This window comes from Octodon degus, unplaced genomic scaffold (genome assembly GCF_000260255.1).
Source record: "Octodon degus isolate 3935 unplaced genomic scaffold, OctDeg1.0 scaffold00005, whole genome shotgun sequence".
In the NCBI taxonomy this organism is placed as follows: Eukaryota; Metazoa; Chordata; class Mammalia; order Rodentia; family Octodontidae; genus Octodon; species Octodon degus.
In genome coordinates, this window is record NW_004524581.1 from 18,977,768 (window position 1) to 18,991,400 (window position 13,633).

Here is a 13,633-nt window from a genome sequence, read left to right on the forward strand (position 1 = left end):
TCTCTCTCTCTCTCTCTCTCTCTCTCTCTCTCTCTCTCTCTCTCTCATAAATAAATAAATAAATAAAATAAAATAAAAAAATGATTGCTGGCTATAACTTGAATACTATTATCTAAAAATAATGTTCATTTGTTAGGATTACTATTACTCCTTAGTGAGAGTAGTGACAGTCTAAACATTAAATTAATCATTGAGTCTATTTTAAAACTACACAAAGCATTTTTATATTAATCGGAAATTTGGTATTTTACAAAAGTACAGTATTTTATTCTAAAGAAGAACTTTCTTTAGGAAATGTAAAATCATATTTCTTGCAGTTTTTAGGATCATATGTAGAAAGTCTGTAATAACCAAGTGACATTATCATAAATCTATCTTGACTATTCTGCTATGAAATACATAGAAAGCCTTTAATGTGCTTTTCTGCCACATCGTACTGAGTTACTGTCACTATCCTACATGAAAAGAAATTCACTTCTTCAAAACATAAGAGATCTAGAATTCCACTTTGCATTTTCCTTTGTGGAATTGATAGACACACTCAAATGCATAAAGTATTTTTGCAGATGCCTGCAGAGTCCGAGAATCCTGAGAAGCCATGAGCTTCTCTATATGAAAAGATCAGACCCTGTCTTAGACACTTGGTGCCTGAGCCCAAATTATTCACACTAAGAGAATCCCTGGAGGCCTAGCAGTATCAAGAGCCAGTCAGGCTCCAGATCTTACAGAGTTTATGGGAAAGGACCGAGTGAAGGCAATGCAAATATGACCTGTGGGGTCCAGGAAGGTCAGAACTCTCCTGGAGCTAAGACAAGGACTTTGCTGGGTTCGCTGTACTTACTAGATTCCAAACACAACTGGGGGAAGGGCATGAAGGAAAACAGAGAGAAAAGCTGAGGAGAAGGTAGGAAGCTAAGCAGGACTTTGAGAAGTCAGAACAAAGACTTTTCCAGCAGTAAACTTTGCCAATTAAGAGAATCGCCTTCTCTGGATGGATGACAGTTGTTGCCCTAGAAGTGGAGTCAGAACCGTATGTCCGCGGCTGTTCAGCTGCGGTGTTATCTTGTCTCTAGAGCACTGTGGTCATCAGCTTAACCTTCACACAGCTGGGTCTCCAACACAGCAGTTCAGGAATTTCTCATGCACTGGAGTCCTTCCAGCTTGCTCCAGGAGTCGGGCTTTAGAAAGAATAAGGTTGATTTTTCAAGGTGCCCATCACTGCAGTGACCTTGCAGCAGGATCCAGAGCTGTCAGGGGTGAGTTCCCTTCTCAGCAGTCATTAGAGCTACCATAGTTGAGTGTGTGTAAGTCTTTCAACCAAACTCGTAGCATCTTTTTTTTTACTTGTTTTTCAGGGTGGGGAATAAATGACTGAGAGATTAAAATTTGGTTAGTTTTGAATTCAATTTTTTGCCTTTTCCAACAATCTGTTCCTACTGTCTGGTGGAGCATCATCAGGTGACTATGGCTGCAGTGGTATATCTATTTGATCAGATAGAAACTTCTTAGATCTTCACAGCAATCAGTGTCTTCCATTAAGTTACAAAATAGTAAGCTATTTTGTATTGATCAATATTTGACAGTATTGATATTACTGTCAAAATATCAGCTCCCATGAGCCAGCATGGAGCACACACTTGTAGTTCTGGCTACTTGGAAAGCTGAGACAGGAGGGGTTTGAGACCAGTCTGAGTAACATAGTGAGACCTCATTCACAAAGTAGTAATAAAAAATGATGCACTATCAGCTTTCATATCTGGTGTGGACTCAATATTTGTGTGTTTCCAGAATTCGTGGGTCGAAGCCCTAATCCCCAAAGGGATTGTATTTAGGTAAGTCCTGTGAGGGAGTGATACGGGATAAATGAATTCACAGTTTTGAGGCCTTAGTCCAAGGGGCCTAACAAGCAAAAAAAGACATTAGAGCTCTTTGCCACCCTGTGAGGACAGAGCCTGCAGGTCACCATCTATGCAGGGATCCAGTGTGCTGCGCCTTGGCATTGCTCATCCAAGTCCAGGGCTCTGCGAAGTGGGCTTTGCGTGTTTAAGATGCCAAGTCAGTGACTTTTGTTACAGCACCCTGAGCTGAAAAATATGAAAACAATTACCCACAATGTCAGACATCTAAGCAGTAACCAGAGCTATAGCACTGTCTCAGATCTTGGGTGTGTGCTGGGATGCAGCAAAAGAAAAAGAAAATGAAATACTGAATGTCTTACATATGTAGGAATAACAGGTAAAAAAGAGCAAAATGGCAAGCTCTGAAGTTCCCAGTATAAATACTCTGACATAAAAGATAATACACATTGATGAGGAAGAGGATGTTTATGGACTTACTTAACCAGGGTCTTTTCTCTGCATGCACTAGTTTTCAACCCCTTCCTCTGAAAATAGTGACCACAAAGATACTGAAGGAAGGAGAGAGACATAAATGCACTCAGTGATCAATCAGAAAACCAGTGTCTGAAGCACAGGAAGCGTGGGTGGGCGGGCACTGCGATCAGGGAGGGGTGAGCTGAGGCAGGCAGGTCTTCATCAATTGGCTCCTGCTACTGCTGAGATTATGCTGTGTGTTAGAAATGTGGAAAGCATTGCGAGTGAAGGAGGTGTGTGGTGCACAGGTCTGTCTGGTGCGTGCCAAATATTACCTTATGCAGTGACTGAATTGTAAACGACAAATTGGAAACCAGGAACTGAGATGGGAGGCTTTGAGTTAATGCAGGTAAGAGATGATTAGTGTTGGAACGGGGAGCCCTTTGGTGTCAAACTTGAAATATGTTTTGGGGTTAGAACAAACATAACATAATGGTGATTTTTATGTGACTGCCTCAGAAAGAGGAGAAAAATACGTCTTAGAATTGACTCTGGGTTTCTGGGTCTACGGTGGATGCATTTATTCACAAGGGAGAGATCTGGGAAGCAGGCCACTATTGTTTAGGTCCTGCTGTTAAATGTTTGCTTCAATTTAAAGAGGAGCTGTCAGTGAGGAAACAGGGAAATCCAAGAATGGCAAAGGGAAAATGTACCTCGCTGTCTTATCTACAGACCCCGGTGAAGTCAGCTAAGGAGAGAACAAAGTTGAAAATCAGCAGAAAAAAATCTAGGCCATTGAACTGGAAAGAAAAAGCTAGCATCAAGTATTATGAGTAGTGGGAAACCCTCCATTATAAGCCCAGGAATATAAGGAAAGCCAGGGCATTTGGCTTTCAAGAGAGTTCAAAATTTTAAGGTAGAATCTTAAATACTTATGTGGTGTCTTATGTGGACTTCCTAGGTTACTGTGATCATAATACCCAACTTGCTTTCCTTGGAGAGCGTAACCCACGACTAATGGCTTCTTTGAGGTTTCTGTAAAATATCAACTGTTCCAGGACTTCTTGTTTTTCTTTTTAAAATAGGAGAAAATTTAAGGAGGGTGTGAAGATATTGCTGACTTCCCTTGAACGCCGTTTTTCTCTTCCCACCACTTGATATTCATTGCTGACACCCAAAGAATATTGAGGGTGTGGTGGGCGTTCTGCATACTGTCAAAATTCATCTCGACGCACTGTAGAAAATGCACCAGTGTAGGACAGATCATGGATTCTTAGTACAAAAGAGAGATGCGTTTGTGAGTTATAGTGCTTTGTCCACCTATGCATAAGTCCCTAGTTCTGTGAGGTATTTTGACTGGGATTGCATTAAATCTGTGTAGAAATTTTGGAGGTATAGACTTTTTTCCTATAATCATAACATTTATCCAGGAGTCAAAGATATCTTTCCATTTTCTAATGTCTTGGATCTCCTGTTTCAGAGCACTGCAGTTTTCAATGTACAGGTCTTTCTCTTCCTTGATTAGGTTCTTCTTGATGCTAGAGGGAATGGTACTGTTGTCCTAATTTCTCAGTGAGTTCATTATTGGCAGAGAACATTACTGAATTTGTGTATTGATTTTGTATCCTGAACTTTGTTATTAATTCTAGAACTCTTTGGTGGAGTTTTTGGATTGTTTGTGTAGAGCAGATCTTCCATGTCACCTGCAAATATTGACAGCTCGTCCTCTTCCTTTCCTATACATGACCCTTTTACTTCTTTCTCTTGCCTCTTAGCTCTGGTTAATGTTTGAAGTACTGTATCAAAAAAGAGAGTTGACAGAGGATATTCTTGCCTTCTTCCTGATTTTAAAAGGAAAGCTTCCAGGTGTCCACTGTTTAATATGATGTTGACAGTAACTTTTTCATAAAAGGCTTTTATCAGAGTGAGATAAAGCTCTTCTGAACACAAAGCTCTCCATTGCACAAGAAATAACACCAAGAAGCAATGAACAGGATTCTGTCATATTAAAAACTTCTGTACAGCAAAGGAAACACCTAGTAGAGCAAAGAGACAATTTGCATAAAGGGAAAATATTTTTCTAGCCCTTGGCCATTAGCTATTCCAACTAATGTTTATAATATATAAAGATCCCCAAAAGATTAGACTCCACAAAAGTAAAAGACCCATTCCAAAATCCATAGGCATCTGAAATGAATAAACACTTCACAGAAGTACAAATGACTTATAATAAATATATTAAAAGTTGCTTCACATTTCTGGCTATTAGAGAAAATGAAAATTGAAACAACACTGCGATTCCATATTGTTCCAGAAAGAAGGGCTGTCTTTAGAAATCACATGATAACAGATGCCGGCAAGGCTGTAGGGGAAAAGCCACCCTTTCTTCACTGCTGATGGGAAAGTAAACCAGTCCAGTGCTTAAGGAAATCAAAGCTGAGAATCCCGAAGCAAGAGAATGCAACTCTTAAAGGTAGAGATTCCATTCAACCCATTTATTTTCTTTCTGAGTATTTTCCTCAGAGTTAAAGACACCCTATTACCGTGATATATATACTCCCATGTTTGTAGCAGCACAATTCATAGTAGTTAAATATTGGAAGTGGAGCTAACTTCCTATCAACAGACGAATGGATAAAGAAAACGTATTTATACACAACGGCATGCTAATCTGCCATAAAGAAGGATAAAATTGAGTCTTTTGTAGGAAAATGGATGCAACTCAAGACCATAATGTTCAGCAAAATAAATAAGACACACAAGCTTAAGGAGTGCCTGGTTTCTCTTATATGAGGATCCCAAAGTATAAAGAGTCAAATAAAAGATAGGTACAGTCTCAGTTACTCTTCTCTTGTTGCTGGGACAAATACCTGACACCTAAAATTAGGGAAGGAAAGGTTTATTTAGCTCACAGTTCCTGGAGGTTTCAGTCCATGCTCAGCTGGCTCCCAGGCAGAGTAGGTACATGTCAGAGAGCAGCCTGTCATGGTGCTGGCAAAGAGCAAGAGCGCTGAGGGAGGAGCACCAGCCGTTCAAGCAGCTGGCTTCTCGTCCCTCCTTCCATGGTAATGCACACTGTCTGCCCCAGGGCAGGTGCAGCATCCACACCCACAATAATCAATCAGAAACTCTAGAAGTCCAAACCATGACTGCAAGAGGCTTTGAGGGGGGGGGGCATTGAGATACAAACCATAACATTCACCAAATACCAAAACTAGAAATCTTTGAAGAAAAAAGGAAAAGAGAATAAAAGGCTTTTAAACCACAAAATAAAGCAGATGGATAATTGAGAACAATGCTAACGATAAAGAATCCAAAAATTCATACTCTTGAAAGATAAAGAGCTCTTAAAGATCAACAAGAAGATGAATAATGACAAAAACTGGAAGCAAATAATAGATATTAGAGACAGAAAGAGCCTAACGTGGGAACACTTTGATGTCACCTGCAATCAGTACATGCAAACTAAAATAACAAGATTCTGCCATTAACATGTACAGCTGGCAAATTTTTATACAAGTTGGAAATTTCTTAAGATTTGGCTTGGAAAAAGAAATATACAAAATCAACTGCCGTTGAAGCCAAATAGCAAAGTTGTCTTTCTTTTCCCTACCGCGCAAAGCCCTGTGCGTTAGAGGCCCTGACTCATGAGGGTACCCGGATGTTGGCTCTTCCAAGCTCACTGTGTTTTCATCCTTAGAGAACAGCTGTCCTGCTCCGGAGTCCCGAAAGGCAGTTGAAACAATGCACTCCAGAGAGGGGATGGGGAAGGACAAGGAGCAACATATTCCAAAGCCTCACTTCAAAAGAATGCTCAGGACTGCCATAGCGTTGCTGTGCTGGCGTCCCTTGAGATGGATGGTATAGTATTGACTCTGGATGTCATCACCAATGAAGGTTACATTACTGTCAGAGCAGGGAGATCAGATGGACCGCTTGTTCGTGGTCAGTAATTCTGTTTATTAATGACAGAATAACAATATTGCTCATTTTCAGTAGGAAAATAAATTAACAGCTCTTATAAGAGGAGTTTGTTGAGCATTGAGCTTCTAATTTCTCTAAGAACTCCAAGTCATGATTTTTTTTTTTTTTATTTTGCAGTACCAGGAATTGAACTCAGGACCTTGCACTTGCCAGGCAACAGCTTATTCTACTGCGCTATCTCCCTGGCCCAATCATGCAATTTTAATCTGATGAACAGTATGGGTATCTTGGGCAATGTTACTGAGAATATTGCTAGTATAGCAGAAATTTGAAAACAATTTAAATGCCTATCCATAAAAGGCAAGCTAATAATTAAATTTTTCATTATACAAAGAAGTATTTTATTAAATACAAGCTAGATTTGTATGACACATTGTTTATTAAAAATAAAAATTTATAAAATGCTATACATCATACTATTGGTATTTAAAAATTATATATGGGAATAAGTACAGTTTACTTTTTAAAATTTGTCTTCTTTGTAGTGCTAGATTTATACTTCCACTATATAATTCTTAAATTTGGTATGAGAACTAAATAGATACAGGAATCACATTTATAATGATGCCTGGCACAATGTGCTTGCCGCATTACTGATGGCCCATAGTAGTATTTTACCTTTAGTCTTTGACATACATACCTCTGTAAAGGACAGAGTTATTGCGTAGGTAAATATAACCTAATTGTGATGCATTAGAATGTTCTACACTGAAATCAGCAGCATACCTTTCTTGCAGAGAAATCCGTAGAAATTGACACAATTGACCATTTATTTTAGGCAGGGTGAGGGGTAGATTCAACTCTCACTTTGTAAAATTTTGCTGTGAAACAATTTCTGACACTGCCAATCCTGTGGCTAACCCACTACTATTATGGACTACTGGACTATATTGGAATATTTTGCTGAATTCACGCACCTACAATATTTAAGTGGCAATGGAATAACCTTCTCTGACAAAACCAAACAAAAAAAGGGGATACAAATGAAGAACCATTTTGTATCTGTATATGCAAAATGGGATAGATACACAGCTACTTTCTCTTAATTCAATGACTAGAAAGATTTATACTAATAGTGTTGTGGACAGGATATCATGTCTGCATCTTGTACATAAATAACCACTAAGAAGACAACAATATGCAGTGTATTATTTATTGAAACTGTCCTAATTGGTTTTGAAACTGTCTCATTGCTATTTGGTTTTCAATAAAATTATTTTAAAAATAAATTTTTTAAAAAAAGTAATCATTTCCCATGGATTTTGAAGATCATGAAACCACTGACAATCACAAAGCCACACAGCGAAACTGAAACATAACAACATGGAGCATCTTGACAGAGAGGAAGGTGGTCCGGTTGTGTACCTTGTGTGTGCCGGACATTCGCTGGAATGTTCCAATTTACATTTTGCAACACTACTGTGAAATACGTTAGGTGCTCTTCAGAGTGGTGCCGAAACTCCTGACTGTCTGTAGTGGGGAATGGGTGTGAATCTGGTATGACATTAGCAAAGGAGAAAAATTGAAATCGCTGTCCTTCCCTAGGCAGTTTCGGGGCTGGCCAGATAGCTCAGTGGATTAAAGCGCTTGCAAGCAGGTCCCAGGGCCGGGGTTTGATCCCCAGGCCTGCTGTGCCGGCCTCACCCCCGAGCATGCTGAAATCGCAATCGAGACTGGGGCGCATCTGTAATCCCAGCTCTTGGGAGGCATAAACAGGCAGATCACTACTAGTTCAATCTAGTAGTGAGACCCTGAAGACCATTCCCTAAATTACACGCACACCAAAAATGTCCCTATGTAGTTTTGTGTCTTGCAAAAGAGGAGGTTATAACAAGCTGTTAGAGGATGCATTTAGGTAATGTCATTCGACTTAAACCAGAATGGCATCAAGGTAGATTATATATTTACTGACTTAGCATTTGTTTTATTCTTACATAAGAACTATTTCATACTTTTTTTTTTTTTCATTTTTTATGTATTTGGTACAGGGTTTCACTATGCAGCTCGGACTTGTAGTGATCCTCCTGTTTTCAGCCTCCCCAGAGCTGGCATTATAGGCGTGTGCCACACGCGGACTCTGTCCCCGGCTCAGCGCATCACAAGGGTGGGGCCGGCGTGGCATGTGGGACCGGGGATCAAACCCTTGTCCCTGCACTTGCCAAAGCAGGCACTTAGTCCACTGTGCTATCTTGCTGGCCTTTCATGTTTTTAAAAATAATGTTAGAAATACTATTTGAATAATAATTTTTCATTGTTTCAAAAAGGCTTAACAAAAACACGTATGAATCTTTTACGCCTATGTTCTTATGTTTTTGCATAAAACATATTAGTAATTTGAAGAAAATGATAATATGTTACAGAGTGACATCTAAAGTGACAACTTCAACTTCAGGTCAATACTTGTCATGAAATATTTCTGGGCAGAGCTAATAAGTCCACATATCTAATGAATAACAATACTACCTAAACATCAAGTTTTGTATATATCATATTCACGAGATAACTAAGTAATTGTCCAGGAAACCTCTTGTTCTACTCAAATTAGATTTATTGCAGCAGTAAACTGGGAAATGTACTATCTCCAACCATAAATAATTCTTCAAAACAGAGCTTGTAGCTTTTAATATAGGAAATCCCTGATAGAATCAAATTCAGGGCTGTAAATATTTATCTAACTCAATCCTTCTGGGGATTGACATTATCAGCTAACAAAATCCTGTATTTTCAAAAGACAAAGCAGAGTGAGCAAAACACCGTGGGTTAGAGATTGAGGAAATAATAGGTTTTTACATCTGATGATGTGTTTATGATTAAAAGAAGCCTGTATATCAGATGTTAAAGAAACAGTATCTGCAAATGCAAATTAGGTTTTAAATCTTCTCCCCCATCATTTTATACACTTGTATAAGCAAACTGTAAGTAAAGAAATGCATTTTTAGAATAATTTTGCCATTTTGATTTGCTGGCTCTCATTTCATTTCTATGTAGGAATGCACACTCTAAAGATAACTGTGTCAAACAGATTTGTTGGAAGTATTAAAAATGGAATGGCAACTTGCATTTAGCACAATCAAGCTAACACAACTAGTTCCTCACCGTTGCCATTTTTATTGTGTTGTCAATATTTCTGAAGTCCACTATGTTAGTGGATTTCAAAACACAATACAGGGCTGTCAAACAGAGACTCCATGATATACACTAGTACCCTGGATATCCAGATGTGATTCACTTACAACCAATATTTGTACCCTTTCCCCAATATTTCATTTCTCTCATCCTTTGGTCCCATTCAACTGAGATTTTTGTGTTGTTTTCTCCTTTGTTTTACTGCTTGGTTGTTGTATTTTTTTTTTTTTTTTGGTGGAACTGGGGATTGAACTCAGGCCCTTGCGCTTGCCAAGGAAGTGCTTAATCCACTGAGCCATCTCCCCGGCCCCTGGTTGTTGTATTTTACTAATCCAGATTATTGATGTTATCATCTCTTGCAGAATTTCTGGAATTTTTGGAAAACTTTACAAAATTGAATGTTTTTGATGAAATGAATTATTTAGATCAGATAAAATTCCTTATAGCCTCACAACCAGTTGGTTCTGATTGGTGTTACTCACTTTTAAGGTCCTTCCTTGTTTTATAGCAGGTGATGATTTTGCATTTCTCTGTTTAAAAGGTGTTTTGATAAAAGTTTTTGTTAGTAAGGAAGAGTGACTGTGTTGGGAGGCCACGTGTTTTGGCTACCCCTAGTCACCCTTCACAGGATGGACAGGGGCTGGAGACTGCCCATACTAGCAAATGCTAAGGGAAATCACAGCTCCCACGTTGAAGGGTCAAATAAGAAAGCAACTGAACAGTCCTAGTTATCCTTTACTGAGGGGCTTTTCTGTTAGCCACAGTGTTGTGATTTTTTTTCTTCACATTATTTTTCTTCATTATCCAATTAGCTAATGCAATATATCTAAAAGTCCTGTTTTGTTCATTCAAAAGATGGATCTCACCCTTCCTATTCTCTGTTACACATTATTGCTCACATTCTGGTGTCTCTCACTTCAAAATGACTTGCAGTTTTTATGTCTGGCATGGGCAGGAAGGAACTCACCTGTTGTCCACTACTTCATATCTTGTCTCTTAACAAAAGGGGAACATTTTTGAACATCTTTGTGGGTTCTGCTATCACACTGAGTCTAGAATGGAGGACTCGTGACTGGATCCCTGTCCAGCAGTTTCTATCTTCAAATGTCAAGAGTGACACATTTACCCACATCACATCACTGTTCCAACCTGGTTGATTTAGAAGAGAAGCCAGAATTTTAGAGTCAAGCAGAGCTCTTTCAGAGGCATTAAAAAGCCCGGGACTGCAGTGCAGGCCCCGCCCCCCGGGGGTGCGCTGAGATAGCTATTGAGACTAGGCATGGTGTTGCACGCCTATAATCCCAGCACTTGGGAGGCTATAAGCAGGAGGATCACTATGAGTCCCATCTAGTTGTGAGACCCTGTAGACCCTGTAGACCCTGTCTCAAATCCCTCCGCCCAAAAAGCATTGGAACTTAAACACAATAGCTGTGTCCAAACACTTTTCCTGTTCTAGTTCTTTAAAACACAAGTATAATTCTTGCAGTTGTCATAAATTCACATAAACCTAGTCCTCTAGGATTGATTAATCCAAGGTCTGAGATGATCGTAATTGCCACTGTTATTCAGACTGGTGCCCATCTAAAAGATCTGTTCTTTACTGATTTAATAAGTTTAGTACATACATGTTCTCAAGGTATTCAAAACATATCACTTTATATAATTGTCTCTTATGGCACATGGTACCCTGTTTTCCCAGTTAAAAATCATCAAAGAAAGAGAAATAATTTTTCTAAGAAAGAAACAGTATTCATACTTAGCGATACTTTTCTTTATTATCTTTTCATTTTGCCTCTATACATGTAGTTATGTCCCCAAAGGGAGTTCTCAATGGTACATTTCTTAAGATTCTCAGACTACATAGGGCTGGCTAAATAGTTCAGCAGGTTAAAGCACCTGTGAGCAGGTGCAGGGGCCAGAGTTTTGATTCCCAGGCCTGCCATGCTGGCCCTGCCCCCAGTGTACGCTGAGTTGGCAACTGAGACAGGGTGTGGTGGCGCTCGCCTGTAATCCCAGCACTTGGGAGGCTGTGAACAGGAGAATCACTATGAGTCCAATCTCTGCAGTAAGACCCTGAACACCCTGTAGACCCTTCCCTAAAATACAGATAATAATAATAAAAAAAAAATTCTCAGACTACAGAATTGCAGGCTTCATATAGGATCACTAGAAGCAATGGTACAGTTAAACATACTCTGAATGCCAGCCAGATAGCTCAGAGGACTAAAGCGCCTGCTCAGGCAGAGCACAGAGGCTGGGGTTTGATCCCTGGCGTGCCGTGCTGGCCCTGCCCCTGAGGCACGCTGAGATAGCAATTGAGACTGGGCGTGGTGGCAAGCGCCTGTAATCCCAGCACTTGGGAGGCTGAAAACAGCGGAATCACTGAGTCCAATCTACTTAGTGAGACCCTGTGGACCCTGTACTAAATACATTGGAAAGAAATACTCTCAGAGATTCCTGAAGCCCCACTGTTGGCAATAAAGGCAAAAGCTAAAAATTGTTTAAGGATTCAGTTCTCTGTTGTGACAAAGGGATTAGGTCGATAATACTTGCTCCAAATATGTGAGATTAACACTGAGATCAATTTTGTAAATCAAATCTAATTCATAATGACATACTTTAATTTTACTAATTCTCCACAGCCTTTTTCCCTTTGCAGTCTGCTCACTTACAATATATTGATCTTATTTATAACTTATATAGCAAAATGATTTATGATTCCAGAGCATAAAACTAAAGAAATGATCTATTTCTACACAGAGCACATAATTCAAATTCCTGTACATCTTGACAAAACCAAAAATGCACAAAAATGGTCAGTTGTATTTATTTGTATTTTTCTTTGTTTCTGAGCAAACATGTATGCTAATTTGGATAAATATCATGATTTTATTTTATTATGAAAATTATTATTTGACAAAATTGGTAAATTTCTACTCTATTAATTTTTAAATTTTTTTATGTATTTGCTGGATACAGGGTCTCACTAGCAGTTCAAACTCATAGTGATCTTCATGTCTCAGCCTCCCCAGCATTGGCATTACAGGTTTGTGCCACCACCCCGGGTTCTGAGGCTGGCACGGCATGTGGTATAGGGGATCGAACCCAGGTCCTTGCATTTGCCAGGCAGGCGCTTAGACTGCCGAGCTATCTCCCCAGCCCTCTACTCTGTTCATTAAGAAAATTGACAAATAAGCCTTGCTTGTCCGTGTAGCAAAATGGCATTGTAATCTGTGAGTAAAATATTTGGCTTTGTTCCTCCATGAGAGTGAAAGAATAGCAGAACTATTTAGCGTAAGTATGAGTTTTACATTACACATTTTAATTGTCCTCCATAGGAACCTTCAGAATTAGGAAACAGTATATTGTAATTCACAGAGGCATGAGAAAGCATAATGCATTCAGTCATTCTTTCAAGCATATCAAGGAAGAATGAAGATGGAATAGTACTAGCCAATTAGGAGAGGAAAAGTGATTACCTGAAGTGTTAGCTTGGCAGGGATGTAGACAAAGTAGATTCCGGGTCCCTCGGAATTAATTTTTCAACTTTAAATGTTAATTTAAACATTGTGCATTACTCTAAAAATCTCTCTGAAATATCGGACCGCTTTGCTGTCTTTCCTTGCAAATCAGAGGTGATAATGCTGCTACTGAACTTGGACAATTGCTCTAAGGTTTAAAATATATGCTGTGTGTCCAGGGCTTAGAAATGTGTCTGTGCCCCTCAGTCAGGCCCTCCACTGGTCCCTTGGGTGACACCAAAGGCACAAGACATCCATCCACACAGGAAGGATCCATTTGCCATTATGAAGAGACCTCAGATCTTGAACAGAAGGTGTAAGAGCCATCTAAGTACAGTGTTCCACACACACACACACACACACACACACACACACATGTTACAATTTCTGAAGAAGAAATATAGATGTCTAAGGAAGAGACAATATTAGTAAGCGATCTTAAAGGATGGTGGAAAGTCACCCTGAGGCTCTGTGCTAATGTCTCAAACTATGAAAAACAAACTTTCAGACCCAGTCCTAGGCCAGGTCCAGTGAGTGTGCGGAGAGCTTCCTGCTACCCTGCCCTGGCAGGACCAGTCCCAGCCCAGGTGCAGCGTGAGCCAGACCCTCTCCCAGCCCCTTGGGCCACCCCCCAACACTCCGCAGTGCCTCCCCAACCCCGCCCGCCGAATAGGATTTTCTGCCGAGTTC